This window comes from Triticum dicoccoides, chromosome 1A (assembly GCF_002162155.2).
Source record: "Triticum dicoccoides isolate Atlit2015 ecotype Zavitan chromosome 1A, WEW_v2.0, whole genome shotgun sequence".
Taxonomy (NCBI): Eukaryota; Viridiplantae; Streptophyta; class Magnoliopsida; order Poales; family Poaceae; genus Triticum; species Triticum dicoccoides.
This window is the reverse complement of record NC_041380.1, coordinates 81,976,442-81,986,429: the sequence shown is the minus strand read 5'-3', so window position 1 is coordinate 81,986,429 and position 9,988 is coordinate 81,976,442.

Sequence of the window (9,988 nt, the reverse complement as noted above, 5' to 3'; positions counted from 1 at the left end):
GCTGCTTAAGATGGTCTAGCCAGAGCCACAGATCAGTATGTAAAGGATGTACGGGTAAGTAAATCTGACGATTATATGTATCAGTAGCCCATGAGACTTGAAACAGTTAGCAGAACTGATTTAAGGATCATCTTTATTGTGCAGGTTCTTACAGAGAAGAATACTCGGCTGTCACAGGAGCTGGAGGAATGCAAGACCCAACTGTGGGCTGCTATTGCCACATTGAAGGAACCGAAAAAGTCCCCCGCTGGTGACATTTACTTTGAAGAATGATGGTTACCATATAGTGTGTGGCATGGCTGCAGATCTATCAATAGATGTTGTAGATGAATCCGGAGAAAATCCGGAGGACTAGCATGTCGTGCGACGGCTAAAGGCTGGCGAACGTGTGCTGACTAAGGTAAGGCGGGAGAAAAACAATCTGCAAGACGCCAATACCAAGCTGAGCGTGGAACTGAAAGACATTCGAGCCCAGCTCGCAGACTCCGAGAAGGAGAATAATCGGCTTCGACGCGGTATTTTTAGTAAGTTCTTGAACGAATCTTTTTGAAGGAGTTCGACGAAGAAGCCGACTAACAACGTTATGTTTGTAGGTATGCTGACGGGTCGTCCCGCAGAGGAAATGCCCGGGAGTGCAGGTGATCTTCTATCCGAGCTCTCACAACTGCACGAACAAGTTCGACAGGTGATGCAAGGTGTTGCCCAGGCCTTGTGGCCATCCGTCTCCCTGCCAGAAGGCGTTGCAGAGCTTACGGAGAAGCTCAAGGGAGCACGGCAGCGCTTCTGATTATGGAAGATATCGGCTTGCCGTCAAGGTGCCAGGGAAGTCTGGGCCATGGTGAAGACGCGGTATACCAAGGCTGACCCAAATCACATGGCCGAGGTCGGACCTGTGGGGCCCGACGGAAAAGAGATCCCCGTTAGCTTAGTTTATGGGCAAGTAGAATTAGCCGCAAAGTACTCCCAACAGGATTGTAGGCTAGACGCCTGTTGGATGGTATAGAAGAGAAATTTAGTCAGTCTGCATGACTATGTAATTAAAGTGACATGTATAAGGCCTTCTAGCCGGATTGTAGATCATTTGTCATGGCGGACCTTTTCACTTCAACCTCGGGACCCGATAGTCCGCAGTGTATCCGAATACCCGCTCAGTTATATAATAACCGGTGTATGCGTGGAGACCAGGCGTAGGGGTCATTAGTGCTTGAACAGACAAGTGCCCAACTAGTTATGTTATATTACATGGGTAGTAAGAAACATCTTCCAGGGAGAATAGTTCCGTTAAGGGTTCCTTTCCCTCGATACGCATGCCCTAAAGTGCATGTCCGGACTGCGATAGGAAATGCATGAAAAAACATCTGGGGGCACATATGGAAAATGAATAAAAATCATCTTTTTTTCACCGACCGAATATTCCCTTAAGAACACTAGCTTTCGGCTTCACCCAGTCTGAGGTACACATCCGACTGACCCGGCAGTAACAATCGCAGAGGTGCTCCCCTTATGCCCTATCCGAATTAACGAGAACGTAGGGCATAAATACAAGAGCCAGGCAACCCAGCTTGGCCAAAACTTAAGTCATATCGATGCATATAATGGAGAAAAAGGTACATGCGGAAGTATAACACATGTGCGGGGCATGAGGCCCAGATAAATAATTAAGCTTCTGTGAAAGAAGCCCCCAGGTATGATGAGCGCGGCTAGCGCATCTATAATGTGCAAGCTAGGCACAAGTTGTCCCTTGAAGGCCTAGAGAAGGAATAAAAGAAAGAAAGAAAGAAAAACAAGACAGATAATGTATATGCAAAAAATGGATAGAGGAAGGAGACGAACATAGAGTCCGGCTCTAGGCGTAGAATCTTCGGAGCCTGGCCGCGTTCCATGGGTTCGGATCGAGTCGATTATTCGATGAATCTCGTAGACGGTACGCTCCACCGGTCAGAACTTGGTCAATAATGAAGGGACCTTCCCATTTGGGCTCGAGCTTGTTCTTTTTCTTATCCGGCAGGCGTAGAACTAATTCGCCAACATTATAAGTTTTGGCCCGTACTTCTCTGCTTTGGTATCTGCGAGCCTGTTGCTGATAAAATGCGGAACGGGCTTTTGCCACGTTGCGCTCCTCCTCCAGGGTGTCCAGACTGTCCTGCCGATCGAGCTCGGTTTCTCTTTCTTCGTACATGCGCACTTGAGGTGAGTCATGAATTATGTCACAGGGCAAGACTGCCTCTGCGCCGTACACCATAAAGAAGGGTGTATATCCGGTACTACGATTCGGCGTGGTCCGCAGCCCCCAGAGTAGGAGTTGAGCTCCTCTACCCAGTGCGTGTTAGACTCCGTTAAAGACCGTACTAACCTGGTTTTAATGCCGCTCATTATATGACCATTTGCTCGCTCAACTTGGCCATTGGTTTGTGGGTGATAGACTGAAGCATAATCGAGCTTGATGCCCATTTTGCTGCACCAGAGTTTTACCTCATCGGCCGTGAAGTTCATGCCGTTGTCAGTGATGATGCTGTGGCGGACGCCATAACGGTGTACGACCCCGGATATGAAGTCTATCACCGGTCCGGATTCAGCTGTTTTAACAGGTTTGGCTTCTATCCATTTGGTGAATTTATCCACCATGACCAGTAAGTATTTTTTTCTTGTGGATTCCCCTTTAAGGGGTCCAACCATGTCAAGCCCCAGACCGCGAAGGGCCATGTAATGGGGATTGTTTGGAGGGCGGTGGGTGGCATGTGGCTTTGATTTGCAAAAAGCTAGCAACCGGCGCAGCGTTGGACCAAGTCCTGTGCGTCTGCCCAGGCCGTCGGCCAATAGAATCTTGTACGGAAGGCCTTGCTTACGAGAGCCCGGGCTGCGGCGCGGTGACCGCCGAGTCTGGCGTGAATTTCTGCCAAAAGGTTCCGCCCTTCCTCTTCGGAGATGCACCTTTGAAGGACTCTGGTAGTGCTTTTTTTATACAGTTGTCCCTCATGGACCCTGTAGGCCTTAGATCTCCGCACTCATTTTGGTCCTCCGGAAGTTCCTGCCTAGTTAGGTAGGCCAGGAATGGTTCTGTCCATGGGGCTATGATGGCCATTATTACATGGGCTGAAGGTGTTGTTTCGGTGGCAGAGCCTCCGATTATGTCAGAGTGTTCGGTATCGAGTGTTGTGGCCGGGACCGGACTAATATTGCCGGTGTCCCCCTCCCATACCACGGATGGCTTAAACAACCTCTCTAAAAAGATGTTAGGGGGGACCGCATCGCGTTTTGCGCCGATGCGGGCGAGGATATCTGCCGCCTGATTGTTTTCCCGAGCCACATGGTGAAATTCGAGCCCCTCGAACCGAGCTGACATCTTTAGGACGGCGTTATGATAGGCCTCCATCTTCAGATCCTTGGCATCAAAGTCTCCATTTATTTGAGATATTGCAAGGTTCGAATCCCCACGCACCTCCAGGCGCTGAATGCCCATGGAAACTGCCATCTGAAGACCATGTAGCAGGGCTTCGTATTCGGCTGCATTGCTGGAGTCTGTATATAGTATCTGCATCACATATTGAACTGTATCTCCGGTTGGGGACGTCAGGACGACGCCAGCCCCCAGTTCAGCTAGCTTTTTGGAGCCGTCGAAGTGCATAATCTAATTGGAGTATGCGCCGTACTCTTTAGGGAGCTGGCTTCCATCCATTCAGCGAAAAAGTCAGCCAATACTTGCGATTTAATGGCTCACCGAGGTTTGTATGTTATGTCGAACGGGACGAGCTCAATGGCCCATTTGGCAATCCGGCCCGTGGAATCGTGGTTGTTTATAATATTATTGAGTGGCACCTCCGAGGCTACTGTAATCGAACACTCTTGAAAGTAGTTTCGCAGTTTCCGGGATGCCATGAATACCGCATAGGCTATCTTTTGATAATGTGGGTACCATGATTAGCATGGAGTGAGGACAGTGGATACATAATATACATGCTTTGGAAGAGGGAATTTATGTCCGTCCGCTTCTCGTTCGACAACGAGCACTGCGCTTACAACTTGATGAGTTGCCGCATTGTATAATAGCATTGGTTCGCCGATGTTTGGCGCATCCAGGATTGGGTTGGTTGCCAGTACGGCTTTTATTTCTTCCAATCCGGCTGTGGCAGCGTCCGTCCACTCGAAGTGTTCGGTGTGCTGAAGGAGGCGATAAAGGGGTAATGCCTTTTCTCCTAAGCGGGAGATAAAGCGGCTTAGAGCCGCCACCCATCTAGTTAACTTCTGGATTTGTTTGAGGTATGTTGGGGTAGCCAACTGTGACAAAGCTCGGATTTTGGCCGGATTACCTTCAGTACCTCTACTAGAGACAATGAAACCAGGAGCTTTCCAGCTGGTACGCCGAAAACGCATTTTTCTGGATTGAGCTTGATGTCCTATGTTTGGAAGTTGTCGAATGTGAGCCTCAAGTCGTCTATCAAAGAGTCGACGTGTTTGGTTTTGACGACCACATCATATACATATGCCTCTACTGTTTCGCCGATTTGTTTCTCCAGACATATCTGAATCATGCGCTGATATGTTGCGCCAGCATTTTTGAGCCCAAAAGGCATTGTGTTGAAACAGAAGGGACCGTATGGTGTGATGAATGCCGTTGCGGCTTGGTCGGACTCCGCCATCTTGATTTGGTGGTAACCGGAGTATGCGTCGAGGAAACACAATGACTCGTGTCCTGCGGTAGCATCAATAATTTGATCAATGCGGCAGAGGGGGAAGGGATCCTTTGGGCAAGCTTTATTGAGGTCCTTGAAATCTACACAAAGGCGCCAGTATTTATCCTTCTTTGGTACCATCACCAGGTTTGCTAGCCAGTCCGGGTGTTTTATTTCTCTGATGAATCCGGCCTCCAATAACTTGGCTAGTTCCTCTCCCATGGCCTGCCTCTTAGGTTTGGAGAAACGCCGAAGAGCTTGCTTAACTGGCTTGAATCCCTTTAGGATATTGAGGCTATGATCGGCCAGCCTGCGTGGGATTCCTAGCATGTCTAAGGGATGCCAGGCGAATATGTCCCAATTCTTGCGCAGGAACTCTCGTAGTGCGGTGTCCACGGCGAGGTTTAATTGTGCCCCGATGGAGGCTGTTTTTGTAGGGTCCGTTGGGTGGACTTGGAATTTGACTATTTCATCCGCTGGTTTAAAAGAGGTGGACTTGTCTTGTCGAGTATCATGTCGTCCCTGTCCATTGTGGAGCGTAGCGTGGTTAATTCCTCGGCTGAGAGGGCTTCGGATAATGCCTCGAGGGCCAGTGCGGCTGTTTTGTTTTCGGCGCGGAGTGCTGTGTCCGGATCACTGGCAAGAGTAATGATTCCGTTGGGCCCGGGTATTTTGAGCTTCATATATCCATAATGGGGTATGGCTTGGAAGATCGTGAACGCCTCACGTCCTAAAAGGGTGTGGTATCCATTGCTGAACGAGCCACTTGAAATGTAATTTCTTCAGACCTATAGTTCTCTGGCGTACCGAATACCACATCTAGTGTGATTTTCCCAGCGCATCGTGCTTCCCGACTGGGTATGATTCCTTTGAAGGTTGTGCTACTTTGCTCAATGTGGTTCTAGTCTATTTCCATTTTTTGAAGGGTTTCATCATAGATGAGGTTTAATCCGCTGCCACCGTCCATGAGTACTTTGGTGAGTCGAAAGCCGTCCACGATTGGACTGAGGACCAGTGAGGCTGGTGATCGGGCTGTTCGGAATTTAGGTTCATCACTGGCATTGAAGGTAATAGCCGTGTCACTCCATGGATTTATTGCTGCTACGTGGCAGATTTCAGCAATGCTGCGGAGTGTTCGCTTGCGCCTATTATTTGACGTGAAGGTCTCAAACACTGTTAATACCGTATTGTTATCCACGGGATGGTGCTCTGTGGCATTTGGGATAAGAAGATCCTCACCACTTTTGGCCACCTGTCGGAGTATCCAACATGCTCTAAGGTTGTGCGTTGTATTGTATCCGCTGTGCTATGAATTTTGAAGGGTCCATTAAGCCATCCCTCCAATACGGTTCCATGCCCTGTAGAGGATTTTTGCTTCTTTGTAATGAACTCGGGTGTCTTATGATAGTGCACCCTTTTACCTCGGACTGGATGCATATTCGGAGCCGGATTATCCCAAAATTTCGTTTCGGTTTTCCAGGCACTTTCCATCACACAGTACTTTCGTACTATGACGCCAAGTCGGCGAAGCGTGATATGTTATGGCGACTTATGGCGTTAAGGATTCCCTTGTCCGTGCAGTTATTGAAGAAAAGTGAGACTGCGTCTTCCTCGCGGCAGTCCTTAACCTTGTTCTTCACAAGGAGGAATCTGGCCCAATAATGATGTACTGTTTCATGGGGCTCTTGCCTGATGTGGGAAAGATCGTTTATGTCTGGGTGGGTGGGTGGATTTGAGTCCGGACCCCTACCCGATCTGAGACCCAGGGGCCGAGGGGTTTCTGATCTTGGAAGTTTGGATTCCGGTATGTTGCCCGATGAGTCTGGCCCGTTGCCTGACTCTAGGTTCAGGGTTTTGGTGATGTCCTCCCGTAAACGGGTATCCGGCTCAGAGAGCTCAGGAATTCGGACATAGTTAGTCCTCAAGATAGAGGGAGAATCGCTACATTGTTCCTCCACCACCGCAACATGATGGGTGACCGGTGGAGAGTTAATCTCCCTTCGATCGGCTATAAGCCCAATCCGATCATAGTCCGTAGAGACTCCCATGGCGGCGATGCGATCCAAGAGTTTGTTTTGGGAGGAGAGCTCCATTGGATCCATCTGCTCGGTGAATTCCGAGCCGACGTGGAGGCTGTCTTTGATGACCCAAGAAGTCATCGTCGGTGCAGCGGCCGAACAAGTGGTCATGACAAAACTGCCTAGCCGGAGAGTTTGGCCGACAGCCAGAGCTCCCCCGGCGGTATGTTGTTTTTAACAACAAGATGAGGCATCCTTCCTTACGGCGATGCCACAGAGGAACTCTCAATGAAAGCACCAATGTCGGTGTCAAAACCGACAGATCTCGGGTAGGGGGTCCCGAACTGTGCATCTAAGGCGGATGGTAATAGGAGGCAGGGGACACGATGTATTACCCAGGTTTGGGCCCTCTTGATGGAGATAAAACCCTACATCCTGCTTGATTTATTCTTGATGATACGAGTATTACAAGAGTTGATCTACCACGAGATCGGAGAGGCTAAACCCGAAAAGCTAGCCTATGGTATGATTGTATGTTGTCCTATGGACTAAAACCCTCCAGTTTATATAGACACCAGAGGGGCTAGGGTTACACAAGGTCGGTTACAAAGGAGGAGATATACATATCCGTATTGCCTAGCTTGCCTTCCACGCCAAGTAGAGTCCCATCCGGACATGAGACGACCAAAGGAGGAGATATAGACGAAGTCTCCAATCTTGTATCTTCATAGTCCAACAGTTCGGCCAAAGGATATAATCCGGCTGTCCGGATACCCCCTAATCCAGGACTCCCTCAGCTATCCTTTAAAAATAGGTGACGAACAGGATAAACATTTGAAACTGGCTCTATCGGAGTCCGGATTGGTACACTCACCCAAGGGGCTACTTCCATCAAGGATTCCCCCCACCGAGGACTGGCGCCGCAGACGTGCGATAGGAGGTCCAAAATAACTTTTTGTAGACCGCACTCCCTATTTCTTGAGCCTGTACTATGCCTATTCCTCCGCCTCCAACCCCACGCATGTCAAATAGCCAGGCGAACGGCTCTTATATATATATATATATATATATATATATATATATATATATATATATATATATATATATATATATATATCATAAGTAATCATTGGCATATCGCTCAATTACCAGTAAACAATATCCAAACTAATCATCCGTATTGTTTTCCCGACAAACATGGCTCCTACGGTTATTTCACAGAAATACCTTGGCATAACCTGCCATGGGCTTGGTGTGGGAACAAATGAGTTGCTAGTAAAAGTCCGAACAACTCTATAGTATACTTCTGCGTCGCAAGTTTGGCCTTATACGCATCAGCTCTGAATCATTGTCTTGGGTCAATACTTGGGTTGCCCGGCTCCTGTGCTTGCTACCCTACGCTCCGCTCTATCGGCTAGGGTAGTAAAGGGAGAACTACTACGATTGTGCCCTGGTCTAAACCAGACGAGCACCTCAGTAGTGAAAGCCGAAAACTGATTGTCATGATGCGACGTGAGCTGGTCAACCACTTGATGACTTATTGGAATCTTTAGCAATTCTCCGTGCCACACGAGGGATCTTTTTCAGATAAAATATGTAAGGCACCATACGCTACATACATACCAGGGGCTATGTCATAGCCCCACCATAAAACTCCTATGGCTAAGTGAAAGTGTTAATGCCTTATAGTCCGATTGCCTGGTTCACCGCATTATCACCTCCTTCATGGACCAAGACGTTGGATAAAGAGTGATTAAATGCTTTTCCGAACACCCCCGTACTTCCTACAAGGGGGCTGAAGCCGACGACTGGAAAACTTTCAGATTATATCAAAATGGCCGCACAGGAGGAATTCAAGCTTTCAAGCAAAACATAAATAGATTAACTATAAAATTGTCTTCTACAATTTTCATACACCTCACTCGAACATTATGTCTTTTGAGCACTGATCCTCTATAAAGCGGGCGGCCTTTAGGACGTCTTCAAAATAATGTTCCGGTTCCGGACAGTCTTGCCTTTGGGTGGACACTTCGTCGCAACATCGATAGCCTTCATCTTCCCCAGAACGTCTTCACTCGGGCAAAAGCCATCCCTGCACCCTCAATGCATGTTGACCCCTTCACAACGTCGATACGCAGCACCGCGTCAACAAGCCTTTGCACCAAACCGAAATAGCTATTCGGAACAGGCTTGGTTGGCCACAACCGGATTACGATATCCTTCATGGCACCGCCGGATATCCTATGAAGTTAGGCCCATTGGGACATCTGTTCATTGAGCAATAGAGGGCGCTTTGATGCGCCAAACTGCGACCAAAAAAGCTTCTCCATTGCATATCCATCTCGCACTTGGTAATGCTGCGCCGCATCGGCAGAACTCTTCGGCAAGTCCAAGAACCCATCCGGAGAACTCCATACCTGGTTAAGCTGGGCATAGTTCGGGTCATCGAACTTAGTTTGCAGCAGAAAGGGCTTTCCAGCTACAATCTCCCTTGCCTGTCGAACCTCCTCACGGGCTGCTCTGCATTCCGACCGCGCTTCTCTCGCCTCTTGTAAGGCCTTGTCCAGATCAGCCGTTAACGCTTTACTCTCCTTCTCCAGAAATTCACAGCGGCCGTTAAGGCTTTACTCCCCATCTCCAGAATCTCTGTCGGCTGCGAACTAGTCAGTCTGGGACCTTTGTTATCATGAACCCCAGAATCCCGGATGGTCGGTGCTCCACCTTCGGGTACCACCTCTTCTGTCCCCTGCGTAACTTATTGGTCAAAAGGGACCCTCCGCGATGACACTTCAGAGTCATCCGCCTTGTTGGGAGAGGAGGTTGGAGGAGGCGTCTCGCTCTCCATCATCTCTGGGAGGAGACTCCCCGAAGAATAGGATCGCCCAAAAAAACTCTGTGTCGTCTTGTAAAAATGCATGAATGTGTTACGTATATCTTCGGTAATAGCAACGGAGCGGGACACTATCAAAGTACTCCGGATTCTCTTACGGTTTGACCGAGGGATTGTCCCCTTGTTGGAGCTGTTTAACAGCGTCACTTTCCAAACACAGGGCGCTCGACGGTGGCATCTTGCCCTTCTTGGAAGACCGCCCCTCCCAATCTTCGGAGGCGTCCCTTTTTCTCCTGCTTGGAGAAGGGATACTGGGTCCTTTTTCGCCTCCATCTTCGGGCGAGGAAAGGTCGATTTCTCCGGACTCAGTGTCCGACTTGCCTCCGGAACCAAGGTCATCTTGGGCCTTCTTGCCCTCCCCTGCCAGTGCCTGGTATGGCGCCGAGGCGAATATCCTTGTTAACACAGGA